This window comes from Amblyomma maculatum, chromosome 6 (assembly GCF_055883805.1).
Source record: "Amblyomma maculatum isolate TAMU_Amacu chromosome 6, ASM5588380v1, whole genome shotgun sequence".
Lineage (NCBI taxonomy): Eukaryota > Metazoa > Arthropoda > Arachnida > Ixodida > Ixodidae > Amblyomma > Amblyomma maculatum.
In genome coordinates this window covers 21965826-21992220 of record NC_139349.1, presented here as the reverse complement: position 1 = coordinate 21992220, position 26395 = coordinate 21965826, and the positions used below count along the sequence as shown (strand labels likewise).

Here is a 26395-nt window from a genome sequence, read left to right as displayed (position 1 = left end):
TTTATAATCGTTGACTTCCACTGATTAGCGCATTCGTATTGCTTTTGAGTAGACGACCTCAAAGACTGACTTAGTATTCTTACATGTGGTACACATCAAACTTCGCTCAACCGTGGTGGCGTAGTGGCTTTCGACTGCTGTTCCTAAGAATGAGGGATCGATTCCCGGCCATGGCGGACGCTTTTCGATGGAGGCGAAAAGCAAGGCGCCCGTTTTCTGTGCGATGTGAGAGCACGTTAATAAACCCTAGGTTGTCCAAAATTTTAGAGCCCTCCCCTACAGCGTCTCTCATAGCCTGAGCCGCTTGGGACGTTAAACCCCTCAAACCTAAACTAAGCCGCATCAAGTTCGTCGCTAGTTTAGAGTCAAATTTTGCTGTTAGCCTTGAAAAAGCGGTAACTTTCCACCGCAAACTTTGAAAAAGCAGTAGCTTTCCACAGCAGCCTTATGACTGCGTTCCATTGGCTGTTATCTGTAATTGATGGCTTTGTTCTTGTTTGCCTCGAGATGAATTTCAGGGTTACTCGTTCCATTGAGTACGTCATGCCCGGTGTACGGAGCCGACAGCGAGCAACGGCAATCATAGCAATCTCGCCCGCGGCGCGTCCAAGGGTGCCCTTGGCAGTGCAGAGCGGACCTGGCGACACGGCTAGGGCGTCCTTCCTTACGGGGAGTGCGTATACAGCGTAAGGCCACGCTGCGTACTGTGAGGTTCCATCGCACATCGTTAGGCCATGAGCCAAGTCGATACCGTTAATTATTGGCGCCAAATTATCCTGCCTGCTCGCATTAAAAACTCCTTTGTGCCGCGTGCCAAAAGACATCCTCTTGCTTATTAGGATGCTCAACTTGCGTAACGTGGCCGAAGCGGTTGCACTGTCTTGAGTTTGTGATACGCATGTACTCGCGCCTGCCCGAGTTCCAGAGTTTTGTGGACAATTTGGCATAACATATATGCAAGAAAATTGTGTTTCCCGTGAAAGGCTGCATTATAATCGGTGTTCATATATATGACGTCGTTTGACGATTACATTTAGTTGTCATTATTTAGTCCCGTTTGTTTAGTCCGAGGTGTTAGGCAAGGAGACACAATCTCCCCAGTACTACTCACAGCTTGTTTAGAGGAAGTATTCAGAGACTTGGAATGGGAGCAGTTAGGGATAAGGGTAGATGGAGAATACCTCAGTAATCTGCGATTTGCTGATGACATTGCCTTGCTAAGCAACTCGGGAGATGAACTGCAAATAATGATTGATGACCTAGACAGAAAAAGTAGAAAGGTAGGCTTGAAAATCAATATGCAGAAGACTAAGGTAATGTTCAACAGCCTCGGGAAGGAACAGCAGTTTACATTAGGTAGCGAAATACTGGAAGTAGTAGGCGAGTATGTCTACTTAGGACAGGTAGTAACCGCAGATCCGGACCATGAAAAGGAAATAACAAGAAGAATAAGATTGGGATGGAGCGCATTTGGCAAGCACTCGCAGATTATGACTAGCAGCTTACCGGTATCGCTCAAGAGGAAAGTATACAACAGTTGCATCTTGCCTGTACTCACCTATGGGGCTGAAACGTGGAGGCTAACCAAGAGAGTTCTACTTAAGTTGAGGAGAACAGGGCTATGGAACGAAGAATGGTAGGGGTAACATTAAGAAATAGAAAGCGTGCAGAGTGGGTCAGAGAAATAACTCAAGTTACCGACATCCTAGTGGAAATTAAGAAGAAGAAATGGACATGGGCAGGACATGTAGTGCGAAGAGAGGATAACCGATGGTCGCTGAGGGTAACAAACTGGATTCCAAGGGAAGGAAAGCGTAGCAGGGGGCGGCAGAAAGTTAGGTGGGCGGATGAGATTAAGAAGTTCGCAGGGGTCAAGTGGATGCAGCTAGCACAGAACCGGGTTAAGTGGAGAAATATGGGAGAGGCCTTCGCCCTGCAGTGGGTATAATCAGGCTGATGATGATGATGATTATGATGATGATTTAGTCCCGTGACGTTCGCTAATACCTCGTGGTGTGTGTGCGTTTACTCCCCTTTGGGGATTCATGCTTGCAAACTAAAGCTGCGCAGTATTGCCTAGTTAGTGTCGAATACTACCTATAGAATGAGGAATGGTTAAAGTAAGCCCTCTATAATTTTTCATGCCGCGAAGAAGTGTATGAAAGAATTATTTTGACGATATCCATGAATTAAACCGGATAATATAAGTCAGGGCCTGAAACTGCTAAGACTGTTGGGTGAACATGCTTGTGGTACCGATGTTAATACATGCCGGCCACTTTGATTCAGTTTATTTGGCACTCGAGTGTTGAGACGAAGTTCTTGGATGGTGTCCTGACACTGCACAGACTCGCCACCCAGTGGCAAAAGTTCATGTTTCCGCACTCTTTTTTTTTTTTTTTTTTTCATTAACTAAAGTCGCCTTTGAATCTCCTAGATTTCAACACTGCAAAACTGTGTCTAGTCAGGCCAAAGCTATCACTTGCAGCTGTGGGTTTCGTGGACCCTGAAAATCGCTTCGTGGACCCTGAAAATCGCCATGTTTTCAATCGGCGCCATGGCATGAACAAGGTATTCTGCAACTGGTGCAGGCTCTCGTCCACTCATGTCTCCTCTACCATTTCCCATATCACAAATTCACAATCTCCCTGGTTCAGAACTCGCACACATGGCCACCCTTCTCTACAATGGCGTAGAGTACACAACCTAGAGCACAGCCACAGCTGCCCGGCTGGATGAGCTAGGGGGAACAAACACGTTTGAGGAGCGTATTGCGGCCCATCAGGCACGGCACATAAAATCTGCGCTTCACACAGGAGGGCAGTTGCCTCATTCAAATTTTCAGCTACAGCAATTGCTCGACGGATTCAGCACCTCCAGTCTCTCTCTGAAAGTGCTGAAGCTCATGTCCAGTAAATGTTAAACTTCGTATATCGCACCATATTTAACGCGGATACTTTTCAGAATGCTGCTGTAATTAGAATAGAGAAATGTTTTTGTCAAAAGAGAACACATGCGCGACCAGCTTCAGGTAGTGGAAAAGTAATTACAAATACCATCGTTTACATTTCAAGGTCAGAAGAATATGCCACAGTGGGGCAGTGTGTACTAATGGCCAAACGTGTAAGTTTTATCTTTGACTAGAGTGCGTTGTTAAGCACGTCGTTGATATGACTTAGGTAATGTATTTGCAAAGTGTTACCAAGTAAGCCATAGTGCATGAGGTTGTTTGATTGCTGGTATAATCTCGGATTCCAGGGACTAGCATCCTGCCGCTACCACCAGTTGATGTGAGTCGGGTTCAAGGTCAGTCTTAACCGCAGCATGGTCAAGAGGGAACGCGACATCGTAGTAGAAGAGAGCTAGGGAAAAGATGCAAAGAAAAGGTTTATGTGCAACTTTTTGCATAGCGAGGTATCTACAAGCTGGCGGGGGAAAAACAGGGCTGCTGGTGTACACAATTCTCATTGCTTAAACACCGTTTTTTATCCACAGTTCCCTAGATGGTGAAATAAAATTATTTTTATGTTGTAGTGCTCACGACTTGCAAATCGTACAGGTCTGTATCTAGGCTGTCCGCGAATGCCGCAACGTCAATGGTCGTGGCCCTATTGGCCAACAGTTCTCGAATCCGTTGAATACCGCCAGTGCGCATTGCGGGGCATCCTTAGGACTACTCTAGACAAGCGTGGTCGACTCTGTGCGACGTTTTGCATAGTAAGGTATGTACAAGTTGAATGAGGAAATAGAGGAAAATATTCGAGACAATTTCCACTGCTTAAATATCGTTTGTTATTCCCATTTCCTTAGATGGTGAAATATGGTTTGTTTTGTGCAATCCAATCTGCGAGACACACGTGATCACTCGAGGTGTGACCCACTGCCGAAGGCATTACTTGAACCCCCTCGCACCTCTTCCGGTGGTGAGGATAAACTTTCCTGATGGCAATGGCGATCTTCTGCGTTCAGTTGGCTACGGATCTTCGGCATCAACCTGAAATAGTCTAAGATGGGAAGCCAGTATAGTTGGAAGTCATCAGTTAGGCCATTCTTACAACAGTACTCGAGGAAGGTCCGAACATCCGACCATGGAATTTCGCGAGCGAGGTTAACAGCCGTCCTTATTTACCACGGGGGAGATGCTTTGCCATGTCCCCCACCGTCAAAGCGTCTGACCGGCACCCTTGTTAAAGCGACAAAAGGGTTGAACCCTTCGCGGTCGCCACCATGTCCAATGGTGGGATTAAGACATGGATGGGCAGCTCCTTTCCGCCCTGACGAGATGGCTGGTCGCTGCAACACCATGTGAATTACATTCGCACTGCTATTGTCGCCGCCTCGGCGCTTTATTTTTTTTTTTTTGATGACCGTCGCTCGCCGGCGCCCGCTTAGCTATCTTCTGTTGTCAACTGCTGGAGGAGCCTCGTGAACCTCGACTAGACCGCTGATCGTAACACCACCGAAGAAAGTGGAATATTTACCTTCGACTGGCTGTCATCGTTAGGGTGACATAGGTCTTACACCTGTGAAGTAGCATCAGATGAGCTGCTTCTCAACCTTTCGGTATGCTCCACAATCATTATAGGGAGTATTCACGTGCGTCACAATGGCGGCCATTTTCTTTTGCACATAGCATGCATGGCGAAAGGCGAAAGGTTTGTTTTGGCTTGGTTTGTGGGGTTTAACGTCCCAAAGCGAATCAAGATTCAAGCACATCTCATCGTCTCATCATCACCTGCTCCGGTTTACACTGCTGAAGCTGCGCTCTGCACCCGAAATTGTGGAAAACCAGTTTCCTCCCCCTTCGCCGCGACCGACCACAACCACACCACCGAGCTTCATGGCTGCGCCGGCTCGGAGAGAAGGTAAATACCTCCCCTTCTGGGAAGGAGACCAGCGATGGGTGCGCCACCAAGACGTCTACGCGGGTTCCCGCGAGAAGACGAGAGGAAGATTCTGGATTCAGCCGACGACGAGAGCGGTCGTCTCCCGCCGCCTCTCCCGGCAAATGCCGGGGGATAGCGGGCACAGAGTACGCTGCGCACACGGGAGGACCCGTTGTGCACGACCGCCCTTCTTCTGGTTCCCAACGGCGAAGCGACCGGTAAATACCGCGCGCTCTCGCCGCCTCCCGCGGCAAACGCCGTGGTATGGCTTCGTCCGAAGAATGCGGCGCGCACGGGAGATCCCGGCCGCCATATTCACGGCGCGTTCAAATGTCCGCCGCCGAAATCGCACCCCACATTTCCCAGCCTGTGAGTCAAAAGTCCTTCTTACTTAGCCTTGCCCTTCCAAGGAAAACCTTGTTGATGTATAGCTAGCCGGCATGCTCTGTATTATTTGCAAGTGCAATAAATAGCATTCGAGTAGTAGCGATGTGTCGTGCCCGTCCTTTGTCCCCTTTGTTCCCTCCGCGGGTCGCTAGCGAGGACGCTGCACCTGCGGAGTAGGAGCGGGGCGGAAGACCGTTCCCCCCCTCTAAACCCCACAAAATGTAGGTCATGGCGTCATTTGCATACCTCCGAACAGCGTTATTACACGATACAATCAATAACCCTCTTTCTAGCCATGCCCACATGTCCGCGTAGCCGCTATGGCAAAGCATACATTGAAACATTACTTTTCAGTAGTTATTGGCATGTGCAGATTTCAAGACGGAAGAAGGAAGGGATTGATTGGAGGATTGAAACTAAAGTTTGCGTCATTACTTTGTCATTTTATTCACTTCCTTCTTCTTCTTTTTCCTTAAGCTGGAGTCTTGAACCTCGAATAGCATGCATGCCAAAGTGTGCATAACGTCATAGTGGCGCAAATGGACATTTCACAAATTTAACCTGACATTTCTCATTGGGACTTCCTCTTCAGACTGAAAACGAAAGGCTGTACTTTAGGTAAAATAAATTCTTTCTGGCCCCTTCTGTCGAAGGCAAACAGTCTGAAACGAGGTGCGCGCTTCTCTCACGAAAGCCACCGTTATTGTTCTGTCTTATGAATGCGGTTTTGCGGGGCCGCTAAGCACCCCCCCCCCCCCTCCCTCCTAGTAACTCAAAGAGAGAAACTAGAAATGAAATATCCCTGCTCGCGCCACGCGCAAAAACAATGAGAGAAGCCAAGACCACCGCATGCCTGAGCCAACGCGGCAACATCTAAATTGCGCCCAGGCAGCGTCGAGTTGCACAATATCACGGCAGCTGCATTGCAACGCCGGTCTAAAAACGTGGCGCTCTTCGTCAACTCGTGAAGGTCGACTTGCCCATGCGGGATGGTCTGACTTCAGTTGCGACAGGTACAACGAAATTGAAGGCTGAAACGAAAGTGTATTTGGTTGACTCGAGACGCCAGCAACGAAATGGGCTCGAAAATAGTTTAGTAAACATGCAGTGAACATTGCCCTTCACAAGGAATATAGAATAGAATTGAAAACTGCGCAAGGCATGCGAACGCAATCTCATCCCTCTTACTCACGCACTGTTTATAAGAGGGTATACCGAGGACCAAAAATAAGGCGAGCAATGAGTATAGGCTGGAATACTGCATGCAGTAAGCTCTATGACAAATTGAGTTGTCAGTGAAATGCGCCTACAAAATGAAACCGCGTACTCCGAAAAGCATCATGATGCATTGAATTTGATGATTACAAGGTAAATTTACGATTTCGGCGAAGGAAGAAGTCGTTTCGAGTGAAATGTTTTGAACACATGTCCATGGTCGCGGTTATTTTCCGTTTAAGCTACTCCTTTTTAATCACAACACACTTCAGGGCGCGTTGTCTGCTTACCTACGGAAACGACAAAATATACTGTGCGAGCTGTTTACCAAAAGACACCTAAAAGGGAACACCGCAGAGTTCTGACTTTTCCCTTTTCGTTTTCTTACCTTCACGCGGCGGCATTAGGACGAGTCAGAATCAGAGTGGCACGAGCGGAGTTGGTGGCTGCACCAATGGGGTCCCGGATTCCCGGACCATTATCAACCATTATCAAACCATTATCTCGTAGGAGCACTCGAGCAGACCACGCTTTGGCACTTGATTTTTTTTTAGTAGCGCCACATGGCGACAAATAGTGTATACATTGTATAAAACGAATAAGATCGCATTTAAAGGCCACCGTTCCCGTCGTTTTGGTGGCGCAAATTTCACAATCTCGATTAACGAAGTTTGCCTATGATAATCCTGAGTGGTTGCCAAAGGTAGAACCTCTGATGGATCTAAGGTAATTTTAGAATGACGAAGCCAGCCCCTGGCATACTTATTATATCAATGCCTTGTGTGTGTCTGTGTTGTCTTGCAAAAGTCAGGCAATAAAGAAAAGAAATGTTTTGGTGGTGCAATGGATCAATATCACCCATCTATGCACTGATGCCACTTAAACATCTGTTCGACTCCTGGGTTGTAAATTTTTTTCTGAATATTTCTTTTTGCAATCGCCTTCACCCCAATTATTACCTGCCTTAAGTGAGTGTATGAGGTTGCATTCAGAGAGACTTTCAGCAACAATCGGCATGACAACAGTTACACTAAGCAATTACATTCTCCATTATCACTTCCTGCTTCAGTGAGCGTATGTTACCTTAAGGTTGCGTTTAGAGACATCTTTCAGCAACAATCGCCATTTACAGTGAGTTATGTTACCTTTAGGTTGCGTTTTGAGAGACCTTTTAGCAGCAATCGCCGTTTAACTCGCTGAGAGCGTCGTCTGCTCCAGTGCATCTACGGGATATGGTTTGGCAATACGCCCGGCGTAGAAGCTCCACCAGGGAGGCCCATACGTATCGACAATAAACTTGTTTATTCATCCTCCTCCTCCTCAGAATCGTTTCACAAACCACGAGTAAGATTTATTTATCACTTGTTATGGCACCGACCCTGCTTCAGAGGTTCCTCGCAGAGGCCGTTATGTGGCGAGGAATGATTGGGAATCGCGAATAAAAACGATTAGGAGAGTTACCTCAAGTTTTAGAAACTTTAATCCTAGGTTCTCAATTCCGGTACCACTGTGTACGTGTCCTTTGGTGCCACTCGCACCCGTCTCGGCCCCAGAAGGTCCCACCCCATAAGGAACAAAGGTAGTCTGTGCGAATCCCTCGCATGTATTATAGGATTGAGGTCGCAAAACAATTCCGTGCGCCATATGGTGTCAATTCCTTTCTCCACACAAATCTACGTTTCTCAAACGGGTTGGCCACAATTTTGCCATTAATGGTGATTGTATGTAGCGACTATAGACACCCTTGGATTCCCAGATCTGTTAATAGTATACAAAGAATCATGACGCCACGCATGGTGGAGCAATTGATGAACTCCAATATATGGGTGGTCACGTGGTAACTAAGAAACTATTTTCTATGCAGTTGTTTCCCCTTCAGGTGGCCAGGTATGGAAGCACTTGATGGCATCGATGTTGTTGATAACTTGAAGAATCAGACTCGCAACAATCACGTTACTTGATGGCACGACAGAGAGATTAACTATTTATTTACACACAAATAAAACAAGAAGACACAAGCAAGGAGAAAACTGTTTACATGACTAACCCGTTGGTCGGAAGAAATCAGCCCCGGCTTAATCCAAAGCGCTTACTTTTAAGCCATCTGTCTCCGCCCTTGGCGGGGACAGCAACCAATAACCGATAAGGCAACTTTTCTCACCGATCAAAAACTGGGGAAAGGATATTAACTAACAAACACTTGGGAAAGGAGAGGTCCCAAGTAAACATATGAAAGGCACTGAGGTCACTGCATTCCGAACCTCTGCCTTCCCTTGTTTTCCTTCGCACACGTGCATGCGGGACCAACGTATCTCGCGTTAACAACACCTGTGGCTCAATGACCCATTGCGCCTCATCGCGCGCTGGTCAGCCACCGCACACCTGCTACCCCACAAAGGCAGTACGCACATGAGCAGAGGGAAAGACGCGCACGTAGCAATACGAGAATGCATACAAAAGAAAACTTTCACGGGTCCCGGATATAAAATTCAACACTGAACACGGCACAAAGAGAAGGAGCGCTCTGCGCTGGCGACAATAGAGCTGCCACCGCGCCTCCGTCGTGCGTCGTGGTTCCACCAATTTCGTAACCCTTCGACCGGGGACAGGTGCACATTTCGAAGTATGTACCTCGGTTCGTAGGCTTCATTGCGAGGAACCGAATGGTACGAAAGTTCACCGAACTTCACAAATGCTCATCATGAAAAATAGCGCAAAAAGTACACGAAGGACGGAAGGACCACACGGACAAGGGCAAACTCGCAACTGGGGTTTGTTGCTGAAGTCTTTCGTTTATTTTTTGCGCTATTTTCCATCATGAACGTTCACCGACTCGCCCAACTTTCGGCATTGCTTATTTGCAATGCTGTAGCTACAATCACGTGACTTAATTGACCGCCATCTTGAATCTGGGAGTGACGGAGAAACGGACGAGAAACTTGCAAATGTAAGTGGCAAGAGATAACGCTCGAGACACGGAGGGAGACGAAGACAGCGAAAGAAAGGAGACGTCCGCCTGGGGGATCACCGCGCGTCTTGGCTTTCTCGAGTTTCCTACAAGGGAATGAAGTATTGTCTGTGGCGAGCACATCCCTGCATAGTCAATATGTATACGTTCACCCTTGCTTTGCGAGACTGAAGTTGTGTGTTAGATCAGTGTTCCCAGTACGAAGGCGAGATAAAATCGCTTTTATAAAGCGTTCTTGATGACCACATGACTTCCGTTCCTCGATGATCGGCTAAACTAGGTGCATGTCAGTGTTCACTTTACTTTTCCTCCAGGTCTGCCGTTTTGCTCTCTTTTTACTCTGTTTCATCCAAGATTCGACTTTATTTGCTTTATTAAAGAAATGCTGCAGCAAGTTTATCAGCTTACCCGTTGCTCCTCCTTTCATACAAGGTGATAAGAAACCTAGAAGAGCATATAGCTTTGTGGCATTTTGTTTTAGCGGTTGCTACATTATGTATGATACTGCTGGCATATTCGGAGTGTAGCACTGTCATCACACTAAGCAATCCAGTGTAGACGATGCAGCTTTTAGTCTAATACTGGTCTTATTTTTCAACCTCCGAAACCGCGTAACATTCAGCCCTGCAAACGAATGCGCATCGAGGCAGTCTTGTTTTGTCCCATTTGTCTAGTAATGCTGAACTTCCGACGTAAACCGTTGTTTTGGTACCATCTGTGTAGACAGCTGTGTAATTTCCGTATATATTTCATTTAGCGCGAAGAACTTCTGCCTGATATATCACTGTAGGGTTCACTTTGTTTGAGTGTGCGTTAAATTAGACAGAGCAACGGATAAGCTATACCGATGCGGAAAGTGATTAACTTTCTCCGCGCAATATCGGAAAGGGCATCCTGTATATATTTACTATATCTATTTCTTGGCAGTTAGATAAAGCAGAAGAGCAGTGGTCTGATTAGGGAATGTTTTTTTTTTTTTTTTCTTTTTTTAATATCATCCCGGTAGGTGGCTTTATAACAACGGGGTGAAATAGGTGTTCCCATGCTGAACGGGCGTTAAGGACGTGTTGGCCATGGTTCTGCTGACTACAAGTGGTGGTTTATAGATGTTTACCTAAACCCGTCATATGGGTGATGTCCTGTATGTGACAGTTTAAAGGCGCAGATATAAGTTGTGTACAGCATGGGATCAGCCATTTCGAGTATGAAGCAAGTTATACCGTACACCCGCACACTGAAATGTAGCGTAAACGACGGAGCGATATATATGCAAAACAGGAGTGTTATCGTAACTGGAGAGTGTTAAAGCGATTTGAGGGCCTTAAGGGTTCGAAAACTTTTGATCTTTAAGCCATGTCGTAACATGGCCCGAAGGCCGAAGTCAAGAAGCAGCGAAACAGCAATCAGTCCAATCAGGCACAATTTTTTGACGCGGTCAGAGAAACGCAAAGGTTAAACTGAAATAACAAAAACAAGAATAACGCAGCCAAGTCCGTGCACACGTGTACCAAGAACCAAAACGGCCGAAAACGTTAGACATTGCTTACTCATTTGAATAAACCGGGTAGAAGTTAGCCCGAGCTCATTTATCAACGCTTGCTGGCCAGCTGGGGTCTATAGCCCCCGGCGGAGCGCACGTATGCGAGCGATATGGAATCAGTCTGGTTCCTCCGTTCCCCGGACTTGATGGTGCAATCAGGCCGGATAAATGACGCTCACTGTTAAATGCGAGTTGATCAAAGCCAGATCTACAGCAGGACAAAGAAAGTGCATATCTGATGTGCGTGATCAAAGCGTATACAAATACGCGTTTGTACAGTCTTGCACACAGAGTTCCTGTAGACGCGCTGAGATGCTAGGCTTCCGCGCGTAGGAAATTCATATCGCGCAGGCAACCGTGATACCGATAAGCTCCTTTTTATGACTGCAGATACAATGTCACTTCAACTCATTTATAACTATCGATTCTCAGTATTTCTGTTTGTCGATTCTATAGGAGCCAAGGATATCTCTCGAAGCAAATTCCATCCATATGCGAAGTCAAGATACAATAGTGATTTATAGTAAGAAGTTCTGTCACGGAAAGTTGTTCATCTCTTGAAGATTTTCGAACTGTGCCTTGATTCTCTGTGTAAAGTATAGCGTATGCTTGAGTCCTATTAAAGTTATTTAGTAACCGAAATACCACTGTCAGTTGCCTTCTTTCAATAGGTTCCTTTCAAGCGCTTATTAGTACGTTTATTTCAGTTCTTCCACAGATGTCAGAGCGGGTGGATGCTTTCTGATAACTCTGTAAGTTCTATAACTCGTCTTATTTTATAAACTGACCAACTGCGCCAAACTGGTATCTTGTTTACGAGAAGATTATGGCGATGCTTGATAATAAAAAAAAAAAAGACATGTGGAGGTTTAAGGAACTATAGTTATAGAGCGAAAACTGAGTGTTTCAGAGATAGCCTCTTTAGCACCACCGCTTCAATCCACGGTTAGTTTAATAACTTTTATTTAAATTAGGTTTTGGGGAAAGGAATAAGCCTTATACTTTTGATGGTTTGGTTTGGTTTTTGGGGTTTAACGTCCCAAAGCAACTCAGGCTAGGAGACACGCCGTAGTGGAGGACTCCGGAAATTTCGACCACCTGGGGTTCTTTAACGTGCACTGGCATCGCACAGCACAGTGGACTCCGCGTAATTGTGGACACCTAACCTAACCAGGTCAAGATCAAGTTTTCATGTTTCTTCTTACATATTGGTTGGTTTGGTATGTGGGTTTAACGTCTCAACGCGACTCAGGCTATGGGAGATGTCGTAGTGAAAGATTTCGGAAATTTCGACCACCTGGGGTTCTTTCGTCTCCATCGAAAAGCGGCCGCCAAGTCTTGTATATTGCATATTGGTTTAGCCCCGCCGGGGTGGTGCAGTGGTAAGGCGCCCGACTACTGTGCCGGAGTTCCCGGGTTCGAACCCGACCGCGGCGGCTGCGTTTCGATGGAAGCGAAACGAAGGGGCGTCCGTGTGCTGTGCGATGTCAGCGCAAGTTAAAGATCCCAAGGTGGTCGAAATTACTGCGTAGCCCTCCACTACGGCTCTTCTTTCTCTCTTTCCACTTTCATTCCCACCCTCCTCCCTTTCCTTACGGCGCGGTTCGGGTGTCCACAGAGCAAGTGTGTAGATAGATAGATAGGTGGATTTATTGAAAGGAAAAGGCAGAGAGGTTGGCCCGAATAATTCAAATCTGGCCTGCTACTCTGCACTGGGGAAGGGGAAGGAGAGAAGAAAGAAGGTCATGATGGGTGACGATGTAGGAGAAGGCATATGAAATATATATACAGACACAGCAGCTTGCTTTACAAGCGCGAATCAAGTCCGCTGGCGCTCAAATAACGGCAAAGAGCACGCACTGCCTGGACGCCCTTCCACTTGTCCTGCCAAGCGCCCAGCAGCAGTTCCTCCGACAGAGGCCTCTTGTCTAAACGCTTCAAGGAAGCAGCTAGCACATTTCTTTCGTTCGCATACTCTGGGCACACCAATAATACATGGTCCACAGTCTCTGGGATGCCACAAGTTGAACATTCCGGGGAGTCCATCTGTCCAATTAAATGTAAGTACTTGCGCGTGAAAGCCACGTTTAAACGAAGTCTATGTCAAGCATGCCTGATGACGCGGAATATCACGCGGAACATTAAATTTAAATGTTCGATCGAGCCTTCTGAGACGGATGTGTCGGGCGTCTGGTTGAGCCCAGTAAGCTGCTGTAGCAATATTCATACAACTCTTTAGAAGACACGTCGTATCCGCTCTTGAAAAAGGCACAGCTGTTTGGAAGCCATTGATTAGTGCGCTTTTCGCTTCAACATCGGCCTGCTCATTCCCATGGAGGTCGCAGTGGGCAGGGATCCATTGAAACATTATCATGTGGCCTTGCAGCTGAGCAGATGTGATGAGCTCCATAATGTTTAGTGCCAGGGACTGATAGGCAGTGTGGCGTAAGAAGTTTTCCAAAATTTGTAATGCAGTCTTCGAGTCCGTGAATATACACCATTTTTGAGGTGGTTCCCCACATGTATAACGAATAGATTCCCGAATGGCTACAAGTTCGGCAGCGGTTGATGTAGAGGTATGTCCCAAAAGGAAATGCAGAGTCGTTTTCTGAGCTGACATGACCACAGCTGCAGCGGATGCCTGTGCTGACACAGATCCATCGGTGTATACGTGAATATAACTGGGATATTCTGACCAGATGTGTGCCAGAGTAAGTTGTTTGAGTCCACTAATTGGTACCATTGATTTCTTTAGTATTCCGGGAACACGAAGGTGCACCAAAGCTTTATCCATCGTCCATGGTGGTTGGGTGGGACGATATGGGAGGGCATATCCTGTCGGTACTTGCGACTGATGGCAGCGGAGTGCACTTGTAAAACTGCAGTTCGGCCTCTCATCCAGAATCTTGCTGAGTGGGTGAAAACGGTGTCTTGTAAGTGCTCGTAAATATACACTAAGTGGTTCGTGTGACAAGTATATGGACATTGGGCGAGCGTGTGCCTCTTCAATTGTGCCTTTGTTAGAGGTGCATCTGGACAGTCCAAGGCATATTTTCAGTGCCTGCGCTTGCACGCTCTCTAAAGTCCGCAAGCAGGAAATGCTCATACTAGAGAGTACTGGGAGACTGTACCGGATGTAGCCAACAAACAGAGCCTCGTAAAGCCGTATTAAGGAGCGCTCAGTTGGACCCCATTTGATGCCAGCTATGTAACGAAGTACATGGCAAAAATTAATTGCCCTTTTCTTCACCATAACAATATGTTTCGACGAAGATAGTCGGTGGTCAATAATTACTCTTAAGAATCTGTGCCTGGAGACGTATGGTATTACGACTCCATGAAGGGTAATCGGGTAGCGGCTGACACATTTTCCTGTAAACGCGATCACTGCACACTTTTCTGGCGCTAAAAATAAACCTTGACGCCGTAAGTACATCGATGTTGATGACACAGCTCGTTGCAGTCTCGCACGTAGTTGTGGGCGCGTCGAACCAGATGCCCAGATGCAGATGTCGTCAGCATATGCACGTATGTGGATGTTAGTTGGCAGTTCACTCACCAGGCCAATTAGCGCAACGTTAAATAAAGTTGGGCTGAGAACTCCTCCCTGTAGAACTCCACGACCGATCTGAAAGCGGGTAGTATCTCCTTCAGGCGTAGTCATGTAAACAGAGCGGCCACTGCGATAGCTTACAATCCACAAGTACAGCCGGCCACCAACTCCCACGTCGTCAAGTCCATCAAGAATAGCTTCATGGAGGACGTTGTCGTATGCTCCCTTTATATCTAAAAATGCAGCAGCTACTAGTCGACGGTGACGCTTTTCGTGCTCTACTGTCGCCACAGGGTCGATGACGCTGTCAATGGAAGAGCGTCCGCGGCGAAATCCAGTCATCATATTCGGATAAAGATCATTACTCTCTATATACCACTCAAGTCTTGCCAGCCCCATGCGCTCCATAACTTTTCCAATACAGCTTGCTAGGGCAACTGGCCGGTATGAGGTAAGTTCGAGAGGAGGCTTTCCAGGCTTCAAAAGAGCAACCAGGCGGCTAATTTTCCAGTGTTCAGGAACAGTACTAGAAGCCCATATATCATTGAAATAATTAAGTAGTGCAGTTCTACCATCCTTGTCTAGGTTTGATAAGGTTGAATAAGTAATCCCGTCAGGACCAGGTGCAGATGAATGCCGACAAGAAGCAAGAGCGGCGTCTAATTCAGCTATTAAGGGCACGTCGTATTGATATTGGTTCAATAAGAAGAAAGGCGCTGCATCCGACAGACTTGGGAGAAGGAAGAAAAAGGTGAAAGCGGAGAAAAAGAGGCCCGTGGGTGGAAGGCTACAGAGTAACTCGGTCATGTGAGCCTTTAACGTGCACGGACATCGCACAACTCAGGTCTCTGCCTCTCTGCGTAAGTTAGAACTTGGGGAAAGGAAGGTGCGGTATACATTTGGGTGAACACCTCGAAATCGTGGACACCCACACTTTATTAAGTCACTGCCACTTGAAAGGCAAACTTAGTGTCACACGAAGACCTGCAATACATAGCGTAGTGACGCTTTCGCTTCCATTGTAAATTAGTTTATAAGAAAGGAAAGGCACAGTACCTGTCTAGGTCACTTGAAGATGAAAACCTCTGTGACGCTGACGGCTCGAAAAACTGGCGTAGTGAAGCTTTCGCTTCAAAAACTGTGCTTGCTTTCCGCAGTCTCTAATGCCCTTGAATTTCGGAGTAAATAAAGCCAGACGCCTGCATGTTTTTGGGCAGGGACAAAAGCCCTTCCATTTTTTAGTTGGCGACCGATAGAGCGGCTTCTTTAGGAGGCAACCATGTGCGATCTTAAGAGGGAGCACTTCGACCACTATTCCTATCGAATGCGTCTGTTGCTATCGACAGCCCCGAAGGGATAAATAATAATCGATCATACGGAAAGGTTTATGCTGCCTTTCTTGTACAGTCGCTTCTAAATCTCCTACACACACACACACACACACACACACACACACACACACACACACACACACACACACACACACACACACACACACACACACACACACACACACACACACACACACACACACACACACACACACACACACACACACACACACACACACACACACAACGTGCATGCATATATACAAGCGGTTGTGGTTTTTGGGGTTTAACGTCCCAAAGCAACTCAGGCTATGAGAGACGCCGTAGTGGAGGACTCCGGAAATTTAGACCACCTGGGGTTCTTTACGTGCACTGACATCGCACAGCACACGCGCATCTTGCTTTTCGCCTCCATCGAAAAGCGGCCGCCGAGGCCGGGATTCGATCCCGCGTCCTTGGGAACAGTAGTCGAGCGCCGTAACCACTGCGCCACCCCGGCGGGGTGCATATATACAAGCATGTCCCAGCTAACATGGACTAAGATTTAAAAATGACTTGGGTATCTTTCCATCCGAAATCAGGCAATAGTATCGTCATGTGAACTACCTACTGGCATTTTGTAGCGGTTTCACTACTATAGGTAAAGCCAATATCACCATGGCCGCGAGTGTGACCTTCGAATGTCCTTCTAATGTGATGACCTTAAGTCCACGATTCCGTGGTGTCCATCCAAAAGTTTACTGCGCCTTAGTTTATTTCCATTTTTGAAGAATCAAAGAAGAACAACGATGCCTGAACACATAGTTTTATAGGGTTCGTGTTCCCCAGGTTCCCTATGTGAAGGGCGGGCTCGTCGTGGAGAGAGTGTCCTTATCAGTTCAATATCACTCACATGAACACACTATCACTCCTGAAGACACTCCCTCTAAAGGGTTTGGAGTTGGTGGTGAGGAGGAAGCCGTTGAGGCGTTGCAGATGGGGGCACAAGAGGAGCTCGGTGACTGCAGGCGGCTCATGGGCATGCACCTGGGTCAAAAGGGCCGCCGGCGCCATCGGCAAGAGGAATCGAAGTGTAGCCGGAGACGACCCCTTCTGTCACTCCGTTCGACTTCTCAGAAGAGATGTCTGTGCGGCCGCCTTGAGAGTGCGCCGACGCATGCGGGAGCCACTTGAACCTTTTTTTTTCCCAATGGCCCGTCGCCGACTGCTGTTGATGACCTGCTAAATAATCCCGCGTTCCTTTCCGGCTTTTCTTTTTTTTTTTTTTTTCTTGGTGGCCATTCCAAGTCGCGTCTCGCCGTCGCCGTTCTTGACCGCTCCCTCTCTTTCGGTCGGGACTTCCTGCCTCTGCTGTCCAAAGCGTCAGCTCCCGTGTCTCACTCGTTGTCGCCATACTTAACTATGGGTAAGGCGCCGGATTAGTGCGCCGGAACACCCGGATTCGATCCCCACCGCCGACGGTTGCGTTTTTACTTCGGAGCCCTTCGCTACGGCATCACTTTCACTCGTTTCGCTTTCACTCCAACCTTCCTTCCTTTCCTCACGGCGCGGTTTAGTTGTCCGCAAAACAGACAGACACTGTGTATTTCCTTTATATAAATAAATTTACAAAAAAAATGAAAACGTGACCTTGACCTGATTAGGTGTAGGATGTCCACAGTGGCGTCGCACCCGGAGGTGCGGCGCCCCCCCCCCCCCCTCTCCCGTGCCATCATTTTAGGCACTGAATCACAACTTTATTTCTACTTCCTCTTTCCTTAAGGTTTCCGTTGTAGTTAAATTTGCCCTGCACTCAATCACGCAGTGCGAGTGAAGTAGAATATTTTTTCTTTGCAAGTCTAGGACGCAGCGATCGCGCCCAACGACTGGTAATTCAGATATACATCACATCAAAAGCCCATATTTCCGAGAAATGTGGTGGGTGACTGCAGGCTCATTTTCTCAACCCTTTCTAATTTTAACAATGACATTGCATTTTTCAGAGAGAAAAAAAAAGGCAAGAACCGCATATGCACTGCGTGAACACACTTGGATACATTCACTCTCAAGTCCCTTTTAAAGCACCTGGCCTTTCCAAAGGTGTCCTCATTATTATCATTTTTTTTTTTTTTCCAGTCGGCGAGTGGTGTTCACACCGATTGCTATTCCATTGAGCAACAGGCATATCCCGTGCCTTTCGGCGTTCTGAAAGTGCGAGACATGCGAGACTGGGCCGAGGAGCGAGAAAGGTATAGGAGATAAATGAACAAGACAAAAGACTGCCGCAGAGATACTGCAGCAGTCATCGCTTGGGAAAGGAGAGTGAACTGCACATACACAGAGGCGATGCTGCGGCACGGACGCTGACGGGTGTCGTCTAACACGCTCCTGCGCAGGTGTTTGCGATAGGTATCGGGTTAATGCTGGTGTTTCTAGGGTACACGCACGTACACAGGCCCGGTCCAACCTCAAAATATTGTGTGGAGTCTCTGGCCTAAACTAAGGCATGCGTTTTCATGCCGGGAGAATTCCCTTTGTCTGAATAAAGTTTTTCATTCACTCATTCATTCAACCGTTCACAACAGAGTGATTCTTTCTACGAGGAGATCACACTTGCAGTCAGTGGCACCGATGCGCGCCTTTTCGCATCTTTCCACAACAATTCATCTCGCCCCCCGCCCCTTCCTCCCTCTCACTGCCAAGTTGCACCTCCCTGAGCGTTGCACCCGGTGCTGACCCTACCCCACCCTACCCCCAGCACCCCCTCACGACGCCACTGGAAGTCAACCATCAGTGGTATCCAAACAAAAGAATAAGACGCCTTCCTTTGCCCAAATCTTCTTAAGGAAAAGTAATAAAAAACTGAGGATGGAAAAGGTGGTGTAAAATAGGCTATCACTGCAATAATCGCTGTTTTCGCTCTACCACTAGTTTCAAGCCATACTTTAATCCCCACAGTTTTTTTCCTTATCGGTATAGAAACGCGGCCTCCGATCCCCTAAACCCCACTGCCTTAAGAAAAGTCCGTTTGCGATGGGTGGAGCCCTCTTGTGAAGATCTTCTCCGGCCATAAACTGCGTCAGGGCCCCGGCCGACTTGAGGCAATAACATAAGCAACCTTTATTCATATGCCGGTAAAGAAGAGGTCCTTGCATGGCATCCGTGGAAGCGCTTGCGCAGGGCAAGATGTTTGGCACACTACAGGTCACATGTGTTCGTAATAACAAGACGAAAATATATAGCGGGCTCAGTTCGGTATCTTAATGTATTGTACATTGCCAGAAAAGCAAGTTTACAAATTTAAGAGGTGTAAATGCATCGAAAAATCTTGGTCCCTGCAAAAGTTGTCCATAAATTGCTACTGCCTGTAATAACGAAGCCCATATTAACGAGGTACGACTACCATCCTTCGTTAACATGCGTATTCGTGCCGTTCGTAAAAAGTTACAGCCTGACATGGTCTGTTTTCACCGCCTGGAATCTATAGGCGCTTTTCGAGAATGAACTTGGTGGCAGGGACAAGTAAGTCGTAAACTCTCTTTATGTAGAACAGAGAAGGATGAGTATAAGCAGCAAAATCGAATGGCATTGCAAACGGGCAGGTCTTATCAGACCCGAAACATTAGACCGACCTGCAGCACACGCGTTTTTACAAGAAATCTAATACTGTAGACGCGGCTGCATTATTTGCCCTATGCGGGACGTTCGCTCGTTTCCGGTTTGGTATAAATATCGCACTTAATCTCCGCTCTGCCCCTCCCCCCCCCCCCCCCCCCCCCTCCCCCCAATGGCCGCATAGTTTTCCATTTGAGGTATGCATAGATAAAACCTCTCTTTCCTTGCAACTGTCCATCTGGAAGGGGGGGAGATGGTTTGGTTAATAGTTTATGAGGTTTAACGTACCAAGGCAACTATCAGGTGGATGCTTATCGCGGTTTGCTTTTGCGGATGAGCTTCATTACTAATCTGGGTATGCACTGCCCGATAAGGGAAGATGAAAGTGATCGCAATGCACAACTTAGACCAACGCCATTACCCTTGGTTCCAGCTACTGCAGGAAGGAGAATTTTGACATATCCCATGGTGTGAGCACAAGTGCCTATAGGCATTCTTGTTCTCGCATCAGACTGTCATTTTTACAGGGATGGTGACTGTAACGACAACTAACCATACCCTTCGCCCCACCACAGCCCGCACATGTCGGCTGCTGACTCCTTTAGGATGACAGAAACATATAGCACTGGCATCGTTCCATTATACAGCAATCCTTGACGAAGAGCAAGCTTCGTTTGACTATAATTGATGCTCCAGAACTGAACAGCTTTTGTCGGTTAATTTCTTTTGTAGCGCCACCGGACAAATAAAGTATACAACTACTTCGTTCATCATTAATTTTCACGAAAATTGAAAACTTCCTGGATCCCCGTTTGTTTCGTGTGTGTCTACTTTGCGTACCGGTTGAAGCGTGATACCGACAGATGTTTTTTCCTATTGAAAACTCCTTGCTTTGCTAGATAAAGGTTCTGCGTGCTCAGTTGAAAAAAGAACAAGTGAGAGAGAGAAGGGTAAATGATAAAAATTGTCTCCCAACGTGAGCAAATGAGAAAGCATTGCGAGTTCCGGGCGTAGTTCTTTTATGAGCTCGTTCTGTGTTTGGTTATTTTTCCGAACTGTGGAAGTTTGCTTTGTGATGTCCCAGTTATAGAACTCTTTTCGGGGTGGAGAGTAGGAATCACACACGAAATAGGGCCAGCAGATTTAATCAGACCTGGATGCCCCCCGCTTACCCGACGGTCTTGAGGTTGCGTCTGGACGCCACTGCGATGATCCGGTGCTTGAGGTGGGAGATGATAGCCATAGCTGCAGGCAGCGCTGATGGTGACGGTGTACACGGTGTTACGTTTCTCCACCGAGAAGTGGGACATCTGACGCGGCCACCGCATAGCAACAGGCAGAACCGCGAGCGGATCGGCCATTTCGACGCCGTTCATCGGCCGCGCAACGCTTCCTCCCGCCGACAAGACTCAGCGTGTTCCTGTGCGTGCGTGTGTGTGCAAAAGCTGGTCAAGCCTGGAGCTCGAGGGAAAGTGCGTCGCCCTCTCCTGTCTGCAGGAGGTGGAGGAGATGAGGTCGGAACACCTGCGATTGAGTCATTCGTCGTGAACCAACATGTTTGGCTCTCCCTTTCCTGTGAGGGTTTACCCTTTCCCTGTGAACTGGAAAAACTATAAAAAGCAGCGGCCGACTCCGCTGAGAGAGAGACTACTTTGACGCGCCGTTGTTACGACGTTAGACACCAGCTGTGTGAGAGTGTCTGTAATCTCTCCGGGTCAGCTTCACTGCCCGTTTCTTCCCGATGTTGTAGTAAAGGTTGTTTCGTTAAAAGACGCCTCGTCTTTGCTGGCACCTTTCATGCCGTCCGCCGTCCACGGAGCCGCCAGGCCAACGCTACCGAGAGGCCGCGCGCCGCAGCGGTACGCTACCCCGGCACTCGCGACCCAAACCTAACAACGGCGAGCTCAATAGGCGCGCCGCCAGGACTAGCGAGCCGTCTTCGTATCTTCAGGCTGTCGTCCCTCGGGAGACGAGGCTGGATTGACTGGCTCTATCGTCTCTCGTTCCTCTCTGCCCCACCGTCCATTCTGTTGCTTTCCTTGTCACCTCGGGCCCTTTGTTCCGATTCCCGGAACCCTCGCCATCCCCGCAACAGCGCACGTGTAGCCGTCATTAGCGCGTCTTCCCAGCATTCCAGCGTGCCGTTCAGCGACCCTTCTCGTATCCAGTTTTCGGGCAAAAGGCGACACCAGCAGGCAAAATTGTGGAGGTGGGTGGTTCCCAAACATACGCGAAACCCGATCCCAAATTCCGGCGCAGGCAATTTAGCCATCACAACTTTACTTGTTTTAATTTGTTTGTTCAAGTTATTTTATTATTTTGTTTCGTTTTTATTTTTGTTTTTATTCTTCGTTTTCTTGGATATTGTGCTTTTTTGGCAAATTTCATTATTAGGATATTTTTTTGTTTGTCTCCCTCAACGCCTTCCAGCATACTCATAGGGGGATTATGATCACGTTCGCACAAGATCGAACTGCAGGAACAGCACAGCACCTCCTTTTATTGATATGCTCTGCATTACCTCTTGTTTAGAGCTTGGTTGACTTGGTATGTCACTTCTGCGCATCGTGTTGATATATCACTGTTCTTCTAATGATCTGCACATAGCTCGTCTATACATGCAACAAGGTTTCAGTGTAATAAATACCATACAGAAGAAAAATAAAGTCGTGACAGAGATAGTTAGTGCGCTTGGCTGGAACACTGAGGGATGGGGTTAATTCGACTCCTTACCAAGTTACCAAACACATGAGGGAGCCAAGATTGATGCTGCAGCCGCGACTGCGGCAGTATCGATCTTGGCTGCGAACCAACGTTCGTGAAGCTGGTTCAAAAATAACTGAACATCTACAATGTTTTCTTAATGATTGACAGCAAAATGTGGAGATGCTTTGTCCACACGTCGTGTTCACAGCTCATGGGAACACCCGACCGGGTCATTAGGAAAGAAAGGTTTTCGCCTTAAAAAATTAACAACTGTATTTTGTTTATTATTTATATATTTATATTTTATTTATTATTTATATCTAGAACTTTTTTTTTTGGTAGCACAACTAAGAGCCACTTGAAGCAAGTATAATCCACACTGGCAGCGAGTGCAGAAAGGAACTACTTGGATATGAGAGGAACACTGATGAAAGGCCAGTGCGACGAGACGTGGCGCATTAAAAACGTTAGTGATTGCCGAGCCAAAAGGCTGAAAATAATTTTTCGAAGTGCTGGCTGAAGCGCAGTTAGCCATTCTGAACATCCGTAAGTATGCCGTGGTATACGCAAAACGTACTAATCCAAATAAAATGACTGCGCCATAATTAGGCGTCCTGTATACTTAGAAGTTTCTTCACGTGACTTCAGTCTCAAATATAGACATGTAAAGAACTTGGTGACACCGAACAATTCCAGCTTCTAGAGGAAATAAAATCGTCGGACTGACCACTCGTTTTGCTAGTACGCAGGGATGAGAACGCGGAGAGTGTAAGGGGACTACGAAATGGAGCAGAGAGATGGCAACAGTCATGCGACAACTCTTCTTTCTTGACGTGATAATTATTTACCGATATCTAATGGGTAGCCGGTCCAAGTAAGCACTGTTGTGCACGTTTTAATGGTGAATTTATTGATTATAGTAAAGGCAAATCATGTGTTCCTTCGTCTCTAGCCTTGTAAAACTGTGGTCACATCCTGCTCATAAAAAAAAAAAAAGAAAATCTGATGGATCTTTCTTCTGCGCCTTACTCGGTACTGAACCCATTGTTGCATGCGCTAGCACATTCTATGGCAAAATATAAGGCTGTTCCGAAATCCATCGACGATTGAGAGAGCTTCCACATCCGCCGCTGCTGGTGTTATAACGTGACCAAAAAACGTAGAACGACAAGGGCAGTCGCGAAGTACGCGCCCGGTGTAAAGGTTTGCATCTAAGGCGCGCCAACTTCAGAAACAATGCGCCGTTCGCGAGTGAGACAACGAGACTGCTCTGTAGCTGCGTTTTCATGACACGTCAACCGCGGCTGCCCTGTTATTTGCTCTTCCCTGCGACGGAGCGCCGAAGCGTCCGGAGCCGTAATTCCTTTCTCATTTTTCTTCTGCTCGCACGGCCGGAAGGCTCTGAGCTGCATTGTGCGGGGCAGCATTATGATGCGTTCGTGATCAAACAGTTTTCAAGCATCCGTCCACAAGAACGCCGAAGAACTGTGTACGAGTTTCATTCATGTCTTCGATGGCGTTCTACGATCGCGAGCGGGAGCTTTCGGCTGAGGAGAAGGAAACCTCGATGCAGAAGCGAAAAAAAGAGAGAAAAGCACACGCCGTACCCGAATGCTCGCGGACTCCTCGCAAAGAGAGAGACAATATATAAAAAAGAAAGAAGACTGGTCATTCCCGCGCCTTCCTGACCCATTCCTTTAACAGACAAACAGCCGCTCAGAAAGTAAAGAAAGCCGGCAAATATAAGACACTGCAGTGTGTTCCGAAAATACTCTCCCTTCGTGCACAACGGCGGGCCGCCCGCATCACGCTTTCTGGCGCTCTCGCGAGAAAACCAACCCTAGAAGCTGTTCGTTTCATTTTGCCTTCGTATTTTCTCTTTCTCTTCTTTAACGCGTCTCGGCTTCTCCGCTTCGCACGAAGCACCGGTGATGATGATCCCGCACGCTCCCCCTCTCTGGCGACGCTCCTCCGAAGAAGAGGAGCCGCGGACGACGCATCAGCCGGCGCGGCTTGCTTTCCCAACTGATTCTGCGAAGTGGCTCGTCGTCGTCCCGTGACGTTGAGCGTGACGTCGCCGTTCAACTGCCGTCAGAGCCAATGGACTCCGCCGTGGCGTAGCTTCATTCACAAGCCGGCGGGCTCGGTGATCACCAGCGCCCTCGAGCGTCGACGCGCGCCGCCGGCTGCTTCCTCTCTCTCTCGTGCGTGCTCTTGAAGCTCCCCTCTCTGTCCCTCTATCTCATGTTCGTGGCCTCCTCTTTCACCGATTCCAGTACGGGACGTTCGGTCGCTCCCCTCTCCTTGCGCGAGCGTCCCATCGCTAGCAGCTCCACTTGATCGTCGCAGTTGGTTTCGGCTTATCTCCAGGCGGGCAACTCGCCGGCTTTTTCTTCTTCTCCAACGGGAGAGAGAGAAGAAAAAAAATTGCACAGAGCAGAAACAGAGAAGTAAGAAAAATTTTGTGGCTCCAAAAGTTACCGTACATTACACACGCAGCACGAGAGGCGACTGTTTTGCTGTTCGGTTCCCGGAGAGTAGGAGAGCGGGTGCCGCGTCTGTGGAAAGGAGGATAGCGGTGCTGCCCTTTGGCGCGTCGAGTGAACGAGCGCCGCTGACGGTCCGGCGCGCATACACTTTCTTCCCAAGCTTCAGTCGAGCGGGGTGCCCTCCCTCAGTCTGACGTGGTGCCGTCGTGCGTGCGTTGTGCCTTTTTCGCCCGTGTTCGTCTTCTACTACGCCGGGCGTGTTGTGCCTTCTCGTTCACGGAGAGAGAGGCCCGCCCGCGATCCGTCGCTGCTGCCTTTTGGTCCAGTTCGTTCTCGTTGCCCGGGCGTGTTTCTCTGACAGCGCCACAGCTGGAGGAGTTACTGTCCTACCGTACAAGCCCAGGGTCCGAACTCTGGATGAGTGCCGTCACGGATTGACAAGTGTCTCGGTCGCCGCGGTTACGTGTCACCGGGTGACGGGCGAACGTTTGTGGTGAAGAAGGGAGAAGGCGCGCCCTGCGGCGCATCTGTCTGTGTGTGTGTGTTGCGAACGACCGGCGGCGAGACGTCCCGGCCCGGCTGTCTGCTTCGGGGGTTTAAGCCTAAAGCAGGGTTGGGTGGCCCCGGGCTAGCAACGTACAAGTTGCTAGGTGAGTTTCATTTTCTTGTTAATTGTTGTATAACCTGCCGATCATCTTTTATCAGTTTTCGTGTGATGATTTTGTGTGGAACAATAGGCCAGCTTTGTGTAGTGTGGCCGTAGACGTCGAACTTACCTTCACTGGTTCGTTCAGGACGAACGGAATGAACTGCTTTGTTCAGAAAGGTTGTCGCCAACAACAGGTGTCACAGACCATCATCGTGTAACAGGTGACATGCTTATGACAGGTTGTAAAATGTGAGTGATATGGCAAGCATGTGAGTAAGCCACCACTGACAGTCGATGCATTGAGGGAGTTTGGAAGACGGTACACATCGAGGAGTGCACGCAGGTTTGTCAGCACACACACGAACAGGATTTTTTGAGTATTCTGTTTCCATCCATATACCGTATTCAAGTTGTGAGCTGAAATTTGCAGTTCCTGCATCGTGGATATAGAGAATTCATTGTGTTTTGAAAGCACTCTACGTCTCAGTTTTCAGGTGCAGAGCTCGACCTTCCATAAGAATGCAGGGAAATGACGTACATACTTCGTGCTAAAATATTTCTACTTGGCGCCTTTCGCCAGTTGGCTACAGTTGGGAAGTATAGCTGTCCCAAAGCTCTGACTACTCGGATGCTGCTCGTCTTCTCTCTCAATCGTTATTGGCGCAGTATCCTCAACGTCAGTGGATGTGTGCACACTGTATATTCAACTGTAATTTCAAATGGCTCCTTACCTAGATTTCCGGCGCCGGCTTTGTAAGCGAAAAATCAATCACGGCCAACGCCTTCCTCCTCCTCCTCGGTATTGGCGCAACAGGTGCAAGCACGGAACGCTTGATCGCAGGGTTTCCTTTTGACCTCAACGACGCCGCGGTTCTTCGAGGTTAGTTCAGCCACTGGCCGTTCGATAGTGTATTGTTAATCGACATACGTGTTTCTTCATTGACGACCATCTTTTGTTGGTGCCTCGTTCCTCGCTCATTTGGCGAGCGGCATTTTGAGCTGTTGCTCTGGCTGTTAGATCAATTTGGAGCACGGTGTAAGCTACTTCTTACACCGTGACTTGGAGTAACTGCAATA

At 47.9% G+C, this 26395-nt stretch overlaps 1 protein-coding gene and 1 long non-coding RNA gene across 3 annotated transcripts in view; one reads left to right on the top strand and one right to left on the bottom strand.

Moving 5' to 3' along the window:
• The window catches only part of pnt (ETS transcription factor pointed), a 325056-nt gene that overhangs the window by 107715 nt on the left and 190946 nt on the right, over positions 1-26395 (top strand). The window contains exon 1 of one of the 2 annotated variants that reach the window (XM_084606203.1): positions 24846-25319. The exons of the other annotated variant lie outside the window; for it this stretch is intronic. The gene's annotated coding sequence lies outside the window, so the exon portion shown is untranslated. Of the gene's footprint in view, positions 1-24845; positions 25320-26395 lie in introns of those variants that run through there. 2 annotated transcript variants of the gene reach the window in all.
• The window catches only part of LOC146185247 (uncharacterized), a 130646-nt gene that overhangs the window by 3570 nt on the left and 100681 nt on the right, over positions 1-26395 (bottom strand). The window lies entirely within an intron of this gene.